The sequence below is a fragment of the Procambarus clarkii genome, unplaced genomic scaffold (assembly GCF_040958095.1).
Source record: "Procambarus clarkii isolate CNS0578487 unplaced genomic scaffold, FALCON_Pclarkii_2.0 HiC_scaffold_839, whole genome shotgun sequence".
NCBI classification, from domain to species: domain Eukaryota; kingdom Metazoa; phylum Arthropoda; class Malacostraca; order Decapoda; family Cambaridae; genus Procambarus; species Procambarus clarkii.
Genome location: NW_027189872.1, coordinates 44,497 through 55,000, shown reverse-complemented (window position 1 = coordinate 55,000; position 10,504 = coordinate 44,497). Strand labels below are relative to the sequence as shown.

The 10,504-nt window shown below is 45.7% G+C and overlaps 1 pseudogene; it reads right to left on the bottom strand.

Annotated features, from left to right (window-relative positions):
• Positions 1-5,822: 5,822 nt before the first annotated feature.
• Positions 5,823-5,941, bottom strand: LOC138361807 (5S ribosomal RNA; annotated as a pseudogene).
• Between the last annotated feature and the right edge of the window lie 4,563 nt (positions 5,942-10,504).

Below are 10,504 nucleotides of genomic sequence, written 5' to 3'. Positions count from 1 at the left end.
ATGCCATTCATTCATTCATTCATTTAAATATAGGTCAAGATACCCTGATGGGTGAGCGTGGAAGTGGGGATAGGGGAAGAATTAGTGGGGGTGAGAGGAAGGGTTTTCAGTATGAGGTAAAGTGCCAGGGCTAAACCCAGCTGCATGGCATTGAAATCGTTATGACCAGACTAGGCAGTGAAGGCAAGGAATCGGATCTCTGTGACAACATTTCGTCTTTTCTGAGCACCCACGGAGACAGCAGCCCTCAGCTGGGTGTGCCCTGGGGGCTCACTCCAGATGTGGTCTTAGATCTGCTAATCAGCATCGCGCCCCACCCAAGGCACCAGAAAACGGGAGCTAGTTGGTCCCATACGCCGCACGATTTCCCGACTATATCCCATCAAGCGGACGTACTAGTAGCATTGCAACTCCTGCCTGCCCTTACTTTACGCTTGTGGTCGAGTAGACACGGCTTTCTCACAACGCTTTCAAAACAAACTGCAGTTGCCTACTCGTCTGTTTCACGTCCCTGTGAAATGACTTTTGCACAAATCCAAAAAATAGAGCAAAATCAGCGATAATAGTGATTGAGGTGAGCCGCCTGTTGGCTGCAGCCAGAGGAAGGAGGGGAGGGGCAACGGGGTGACGTAGGCGAGTCGAGCAGCCAATGGCGCTCGAGCAAGCGCCTCGAGACGGCGTATATAAGCAAAAATTTTTCGGCGCCGGCCATCACAAACCACAGTTGTTCACCATGGCTCGCACCAAGCAGACTGCTCGCAAGTCCACGGGAGGCAAGGCTCCTCGTAAGCAGCTGGCCACCAAGGCAGCACGCAAGTCTGCTCCTGCCACAGGGGTGTGAAGAAGCCTCACCGTTACAGGCCCGGAACGGTCGCCCTGCGTGAGATCCGTCGTTACCAGAAGAGCACCGAGTTGCTCATCAGGAAACTTCCCTTCCAGCGTCTGGTGCGCGAGATTGCCCAGGACTTCAAGACCGATCTTCGCTTCCAGTCGTCTGCCGTCATGGCTTTACAGGAGGCATCCGAGGCTTACCTGGTCGGTCTCTTCGAGGACACTAACCTCTGTGCCATCCACGCCAAGCGTGTCACCATCATGCCAAAGGACATTCAGCTTGCTCGCCGTATCCGTGGAGAGCGTGCATAAGCTAAATCGACCACCCTAGTATACACCAAACTCGGCCCTTCTCAGGGCCAAAATATCCTTCTAAGGAGATTTCAGACATTCCTAGCATAATTTAGGTGTCATACATACATGTGATATCAATAAATCAAGTCATTTGTAGTACAACCTGTTCTCTTACAAACAAAACGCCGTCGCTTTTCACTCTTATGCACTGTCAAGGATCACCCCCCCCCCCCCCCCCCCCCCCAAAAATAAAAATTGTCATACTGTACTAGAAATAAAAGCAGCTTGTATAAGTGACATATACTGTCCAGTCCTGTTTTATTCTGTTTTCGGTCCTCTGGCTTAATCTGTTAAGTTAGATGACATTTTAAATTAACCGTTTTCTTGACATTTTCAAACCTAAGAGGGTGGCCTGCATAGTAATCCTAATGTGGAACATAACAATGAATCTCTAATCTCTAGAAAAAAGATACCGAGTGCTTATATGTGTTGAGAGAGAGAGAGAGAGAGAGAGAGAGAGAGAGAGAGAGAGAGAGAGAGAGAGAGAGAGAAGAGAGAGAGAGAGAGAGAGAGAGAGAGAGAGAGAGACACACAGACAGACAGACAAGACAGACAGACAGACAGACAGACAGACAGACAGACAGACAGACAGACAGACAGACAGACAGACAGACAGACAGACAGACAGGCAGGCAGGCAGGCAGGCAGACAGACAGACAGACAGACAGACAGACAGACAGACAGACAGACAGACAGACAGACACTGAGAGAGAGAAACACACACAGACAGTTTCATAAATATTCTCATTTTATAGCTATTTGCTTTCAGTGACAGAGGTTTTTGTTATAATAGTATTGGTGTCTAACACTCACAATCTCTTTAGAAATTAAAGTGTGGCTCCAATGGAGCCGAGTTTGTTGGTTTGAGGCCAAGCCACCACCACAGGGCAGTAAGTAAGCCGTTTACTTGGAGGAGGTGTACTTGGTGACGGCCTTAGTGCCCTCAGAGACGGCGTGCTTGGCCAGTTCTCCGGGCAACAGGAGCCTTACAGCCGTCTGGATCTCCCGACTGGTAATGGTGGAACGCTTGTTGTAGTGGGCCAGGCGAGAAGCCTCGGCGGCGATGCGCTCGAAGATGTCGTTCACGAACGAGTTCATGATCGACATGGCTTTGGAAGAGATACCAGTGTCGGGGTGGACCTGCTTCAGCACTTTGTAGATGTAGATGCTGTAGCTCTCCTTCCTCCTGCGCTTCTTTTTCTTATCGCCCTTGGCAATGGCCTTCTGGGCCTTTCCGGCCTTCTTGGCAGCCTTTCCAGATGCCTTGGGTGGCATGATGATGCTCGTGCCGGCTGGCGTTGCGATACAATAATGAACTTTTGCGCGAGGCGAGCTTTCCTTTTATATCCCGCTCGCGACTCAGCTCAGAGCGGGTCGCGTGGCGGAGCGCGCTGATTGGTCAGTGGCGGGCTCCCTTGATCCTGAGCGGGGTATATAACACGAAGCTCGATCTGCGGGGCGGCATAAAACACCACAAACCCACAACAGCAGCAATGTCAGGACGCGGCAAGGGAGGCAAAGTGAAGGGCAAGTCAAAGTCTCGCTCCAGCAGGGCCGGACTTCAGTTCCCCGTGGGCAGAATTCACCGTCTGCTGCGTAAGGGCAACTACGCCGAACGCGTCGGTGCTGGCGCTCCTGTCTACCTGGCAGCCGTCATGGAATACCTCGCTGCCGAAGTTCTGGAGCTCGCCGGTAACGCCGCACGTGACAACAAGAAGACCCGTATCATCCCACGTCACTTGCAGTTGGCCATCCGCAACGACGAAGAACTCAACAAACTTCTGTCTGGCGTAACCATTGCACAGGGAGGTGTTCTTCCAAACATTCAGGCAGTTCTTTTGCCAAAGAAGACAGAGAAGAAGTAAGCACTTCTGCCACCCACCACGACAAATACCATAACCAGGCTCCATCCGGAGCCACACACACTTTAATAGAGAGATTCAAGTAGACAATCAACTTTCAAACATTAATAATAACATTTATATTGATTTCATTTGGAATGTGTACATAACAAACAAACAAAACAAAATTATAGGGGATATTCAGCATCACTTGGAATATTAACCAATCATATAAATCCAATATATATTTTATATTTTACTTTAAGCGAGGAATTCATATTCTATCAATTTTTAATCATACAAATGAACAAAAGCAATTCTTCACTAGACGTAATGAATGAATAAATGATCAAGGTTTTAATGTGTTTCATGAATATATATATATATATATATATATATATATATATATATATATATATATATATATATATATATATATATATAATATAATATATTATAATACTTGTGAACCAGAATATGTTTGAGCAGCAGCGATCGTGCCTGCCATTGGCCGAAGTGCAACAATTCAAATAATTTAAAGGGCCTGCTCGGGTATATAAGAGAGGCTGGGAGACTGGGGCCGGTGGTGGGTGATGGGTGATGAGTGATGGTGTGGTGTGGTATGGTGTTGTTAAGAGTTGATTTACGGCCAGCCAGCCAGCTGCAGCCAAGGCAGGGCAGGGCAGGGCAAGGCAAGGCAAGGCAAGGCAAGGCAAGGCAAGGCAAGGCAATAACAGGACAGGACAGGACAGGCAAGGCAAGGCAAGCAGGCGGCGGGCGGGCGGGCGGGCGGGCGGGCGGGCGGGCGGGCGGGCAGGCGGGCAGGCGGGCAGGCGGGCAGGCGGGCAGGCGGGCAGGCGGGCAGGCGGGCAGGCGGGCAGGCGCAGGCAGGCAGGCAGGCAGGCAGGCAGGCAGGCAGGGCAGGCAGGCAGGCAGGCAGGCAGGCAGGCAGGCAGGCAGGCAGGCAGGCAGCCAGCCAGCCAGCCAGCCAGCCAGCCAGCCAGCCAGCCAGCCAGCCAGCCAGCCAGCCAGCCAGCCAGCCAGCCAGCCAGCCAGCCAGCCAGCCAGCCAGCCAGCCAGCCAGCCAGCCAGCCAGCCAGCCAGCCAGCCAGCCAGCCAGCCAGCCAGCCACTCCCACTTTGTATTATATGCATTCAATTTATATTCAAACATTATATATGTTAAGGGCCTAGTTTTAGTGTTTATTTTAAAAATGACAAACATCGAGTCGTTTTACCAGTCCTTTAGCGTTAACGGTGATGCATTTTAAAACTGAACAGAAATCACCTTTTCTGGATATATCAAATATCGAATCCGCTTAATGTGCCTACAATTCAATCATTCAAAAAAAAAATACATAATTTACATCATGCCTTTTCATAGAACAGACAATAAGATTTGAGACAATAAGAACTTTACTTTTATAACTAAAGTTGCACAATTATACCAACTCTATGGTGGCTGGGTGGTAAGGTGTGTGGCTGGTGTTTTGGAAGTCGCGAGTTCAAACGACCCAATGGGAGTACTTTTTTTTTTTGCCATACAATCTTCCTAATACTATTATGTAGGTGTGTGTGTGTGTGTGTTTTTATTCATTCTTTGGTTTTATAGATGACATACATATTGACTCCTTTTACCGGTCCTTAATTAGGCTCTGGGGAAGCAATGGTGGTGGTGCATTTAAAACTAAACCAAAAATCACCAGTTCTGGACGCGTCAAATATCATATCCGCTTAATGTGTCTACAACCTAATTACTTAAAACTACACTATTTAATTCATTCATATCATGTGCATATTGGTCATTATGCTCATACAACCGACATCAAAATTTATTTTCATTATTAGAATCATACATTTCATCAAGTAATACAGATACAAAGAGATTTTCTTTCTGAGAAGACCGTTAGTATTGGCTGGCTGGCAGGCAGGCAGGCATTTGAGGGTTATTATTTCGCCTGTTGATTGGGGGGAGGGTTGATGTGTTAGGGGGTTTTCGGTTAGGTGTGGTGATTGGTGGTGATTGGTGGTGGTGGTGGTGATTGGTGGTGATTGGTGGTGAGTAGTGGTGGTGGTGGTGGTGGTAGTAGGTGGGAGGGGGGGGGGGGGGGGGGGGGGGGGGAAGGGGACTGATGGTCTGTGGATTCCTTCTCCGTACCCCTTACATATAAGCAAAAACATGCCTTCCTGTGGGTATAGAAACATTAACACAAATTATATCAGTAACTGATATTGTAGCCTTTTAAACAGAAAAGATTTGTACATACAAATACTTTTAAATTATCATTTATTTGTGGAAATGGCATTTACGTCATTAAATTGATACCTCAGCATCAAGCTTGTGTCCTGCAGCTGTGGTCCAGTGGTAAAGTGTATATAAGTGATGCGTATTCTTGGAGTTGCGAGTTCAAACCCGGATTAAGCTATATATATATATATATATATATATATATATATATATATATATATATATATATATATATATATATATATATATATATATATATATATATATATATATATATATATATATATATATATATATATAACTCTATATATTATATATAATATATATTCTATATATCTATATATATATATCTATACACAAAATGTTTTGTTTGTTGTTTGTTTTGTATAAAGCCTCACACACTATATTAAGCGAGTTTGTTTTAAACATGACATACTATTAATTCATTTTACCAGGCCTTATTCCACACAACTCCGTGAATTTCCCGTGAGCCAGCCATTCAAAACAAAAACAAACGAAACAAAACAAAACACAAACAAAAAACATTATTGCCAACAGCATTTGGTGTTCCCAGGCGGTCACCCCATCCAAGTACTAACCAAACCCAACGTTGCTTACTTCGCTGATTCGGACGAGAAGCGGTGTTCTCACGTGGTATGGCCGTTGGCATGAGACTGCCTACACATTGTGGCTATAACCAACTCTTTTTAGTCATCACGGCAGGATACGGACCTTCTTGTGGTGTCTTAATGGTGAATTGTATCCTAACATATTTTTGTCTCCTTGGCATGGATATTTAACAATCGTTTATTCAGGTCTTGGGTTTATGTTCTTTTCGCCATTTACAGACATTTTACATCTACCTACTTCCTCAGCCTGCCCTGCCAATTTCTAATGAATTTGTGGATTTTCTTTTGTAATACATACATGTGTGTGCTCATCTGCTCTTCAGTTTTTATGATATTTGTCTCATCTGTCCTGCTTTATGATACTTTTACAAAGAACATGAACAAATGCTTCTATTTTAGAGAAGATATGGGATCCAGGTTTCGGAGCCGTAAAACCAACCGTTGTGATTGGTGGACGAGTTGCCAGGTTGCAGCTTCTGTACCGTGCCGGCACATAAATAGGTTCGGCTCAAGCGGCGGCAGCATCATTCCCCCGTGACTGTCTGAGCGTCTCTCATCACCTTGGTTATCTCATCATCATCATGGTAGAAGCAAAGCCTACCAAGAAGGCTGCTGCTGTGGTGGCCACCACCAGGAAACCTCGCGTCCAGGTTGCTCACCCGAAAACTAGTCAAATGGTTCTAGCCGCGGTCGCAGCACTCAAAGACCGTAAGGGCTCGTCTCTACAAGCAATCAAGAAGTACGTTGTTGCCAACAACAAAGTCGAGGCTGCCAAGATCGCCATTTACATCCGAAGATTTCTCAAGAAAGCAGTGGCTGACGGCATTCTTGTTCAGACCAAGGGAAGTGGAGCTAGTGGATCATTCAAGCTGGCCGTAGCAGAGAAGAGGGCCGTTCTAACTCCCAAGAAAGCCACCACAACCAAGAAACCATCTACAGCAGCAAAGAAGGCCGTGGTAACTCCCAAGAAAGCCGCCACAAGCAACAAACCACCTACAGCCTTGAAAAAGAAGCAGCAGCAGCAGCTTGTTGTTGGGAACAAAAAGCCCAAAATAAAGAGAGCTTCAAAATCTCCCAAACCACCCAAGGCAAAGAAAGCTGTCAAGAAAACAACAAAGGCAAAATAAACGACGACATGCAAGCAGCATGAATACACATGACAATAAACATCCAGGCCTCCCCCCTCAGTGGAGGGGCCTCATATGATTCCAAAAAGAGTTTAGTTTTGTAGACAAATAAATCATTACTTTTGGGGTAGATTTACTCTGTATATTATATATATATATATATATATATTATATATATATATATATATATTATATATATATATATATATATATATATATATATATATATATATATATTTATATATACACATGGGTGAGGTGATATGGTACCAAAGTTTTGGGTAAGGTGATTGACATTTACACAAGATAAAACACGAACCAATGGGAATAAAAACATAAGAATGGAAGTAACTGCAGAAGGCCTATTGGCCCATAACACAAGCACTTCCTCTTGATGCTTCTATATTGGTTCGGAGTCTTGAAGCTATATATATATATATATATATATATATATATATATATATATATATATATATATTATATATATATATATATATATTAATATATATATATGCACACAAAACTAAATAGTCTTGTTAGACAAATTGCCCCTATTAGAGGCAAGTTGACTAACAAGCCGAATGACTGCAATTGTTTTGAATTTGAGTTAAATCTAACATAGAAATGTAATCAAACCTAACCTAACCTATGCTAACCCAAGCTAAGCTAACCTAACCTAACCTAAGCTAACCCAAGCTAAGCTAAGCTAACCTAACCTAAGCTAAGCTAACCTAACCTAACCTAACCTAACCTAACCTAACCTAACCTAACCTAACCTAACCCAGCAATTCATGATCTTAATATAATACTGTTAATTGGATAAACCAATTTGGAAAGAAATGTTCGAAAATAACAAAATTAACTGTGCTTGTTAGGAAAATTGGGCCTTGCATACTTGTCCCAATAGTGTGGTTCTCGCTTTTAGGTACGACATAAACGTATACCTAAGTTGAGAGAGAAAAAGATTCGCACTCAAACATGCATATCGATTGCCAGTCCTGAATTCTGGGTAGATATTCGTGTCCTCCCTTTTCATTTACCATCATTTGGATACTATCAAAACAGCTCTGAGAAGGATAAAATGAATAAAACGGGTAGCTCACTCATGTAAAAAGGAAGAGTTGGGAAAGATCTCTCTCTCTCTCTCTCTCCCCCTCACCCCCCCCCCCCCCCCCCACCAATGATCCTGCTCTGCTAGTATATAACGTAACAAACCTTCCCTCCCCCCCCCCCCTCCCTCCCCAATCAGAGTCCCTTTAAGCATGCGAGGATAAAAAATAGATTTCATAAGACCCAATGTGCTAGCTGATATCAAAACAATTTATGTTATCGTCTATTAAGCCCTTCAGTAAAAAAGTATAGGGACCTAATTAGGTCCCGTTTTGAGGTGGTGGTGGGTGGAATCGATGGATTAGCCAAGCTCTTATCCGCCGAATCCGTAGAGGGTACGACCCTGGCGCTTCAGAGCGTACACCACGTCCATAGCAGTGACGGTCTTCCTCTTGGCGTGTTCCGTGTAGGTTACAGCATCACGGATGACGTTCTCGAGGAACACCTTCAGGACGCCACGGGTCTCTTCGTAGATGAGACCCGAAATACGCTTCACGCCGCCACGACGAGCTAAGCGACGAATAGCGGGCTTGGTGATGCCCTGGATGTTGTCACGTAGCACCTTACGATGACGCTTGGCGCCACCCTTTCCGAGTCCCTTGCCTCCCTTGCCGCGTCCAGTCATGGTGTTGAAGTTGTGTGAATCGAATTGACGAATGCCATTCATTCATTCATTCATTTAAATATAGGTCAAGATACCCTGATGGGTGAGCGTGGAAGTGGGGATAGGGGAAGAATTAGTGGGGGTGAGAGGAAGGGTTTTCAGTATGAGGTAAAGTGCCAGGGCTAAACCCAGCTGCATGGCATTGAAATCGTTATGACCAGACTAGGCAGTGAAGGCAAGGAATCGGATCTCTGTGACAACATTTCGTCTTTTCTGAGCACCCACGGAGACAGCAGCCCTCAGCTGGGTGTGCCCTGGGGGCTCACTCCAGATGTGGTCTTAGATCTGCTAATCAGCATCGCGCCCCACCCAAGGCACCAGAAAACGGGAGCTAGTTGGTCCCATACGCCGCACGATTTCCCGACTATATCCCATCAAGCGGACGTACTAGTAGCATTGCAACTCCTGCCTGCCCTTACTTTACGCTTGTGGTCGAGTAGACACGGCTTTCTCACAACGCTTTCAAAACAAACTGCAGTTGCCTACTCGTCTGTTTCACGTCCCTGTGAAATGACTTTTGCACAAATCCAAAAAATAGAGCAAAATCAGCGATAATAGTGATTGAGGTGAGCCGCCTGTTGGCTGCAGCCAGAGGAAGGAGGGGAGGGGCAACGGGGTGACGTAGGCGAGTCGAGCAGCCAATGGCGCTCGAGCAAGCGCCTCGAGACGGCGTATATAAGCAAAAATTTTTCGGCGCCGGCCATCACAAACCACAGTTGTTCACCATGGCTCGCACCAAGCAGACTGCTCGCAAGTCCACGGGAGGCAAGGCTCCTCGTAAGCAGCTGGCCACCAAGGCAGCACGCAAGTCTGCTCCTGCCACAGGGGGTGTGAAGAAGCCTCACCGTTACAGGCCCGGAACGGTCGCCCTGCGTGAGATCCGTCGTTACCAGAAGAGCACCGAGTTGCTCATCAGGAAACTTCCCTTCCAGCGTCTGGTGCGCGAGATTGCCCAGGACTTCAAGACCGATCTTCGCTTCCAGTCGTCTGCCGTCATGGCTTTACAGGAGGCATCCGAGGCTTACCTGGTCGGTCTCTTCGAGGACACTAACCTCTGTGCCATCCACGCCAAGCGTGTCACCATCATGCCAAAGGACATTCAGCTTGCTCGCCGTATCCGTGGAGAGCGTGCATAAGCTAAATCGACCACCCTAGTATACACCAAACTCGGCCCTTCTCAGGGCCAAAATATCCTTCTAAGGAGATTTCAGACATTCCTAGCATAATTTAGGTGTCATACATACATGTGATATCAATAAATCAAGTCATTTGTAGTACAACCTGTTCTCTTACAAACAAAACGCCGTCGCTTTTCACTCTTATGCACTGTCAAGGATCACCCCCCCCCCCCCCCCCCCCCCAAAAATAAAAATTGTCATACTGTACTAGAAATAAAAGCAGCTTGTATAAGTGACATATACTGTCCAGTCCTGTTTTATTCTGTTTTCGGTCCTCTGGCTTAATCTGTTAAGTTAGATGACATTTTAAATTAACCGTTTTCTTGACATTTTCAAACCTAAGAGGGTGGCCTGCATAGTAATCCTAATGTGGAACATAACAATGAATCTCTAATCTCTAGAAAAAAGATACCGAGTGCTTATATGTGTTGAGAGAGAGAGAGAGAGAGAGAGAGAGAGAGAGAGAGAGAGAGAGAGAGAGAGAGAGAGAGAGAGAGAGAGAGAGAGAGAGAGAGAGAGACAC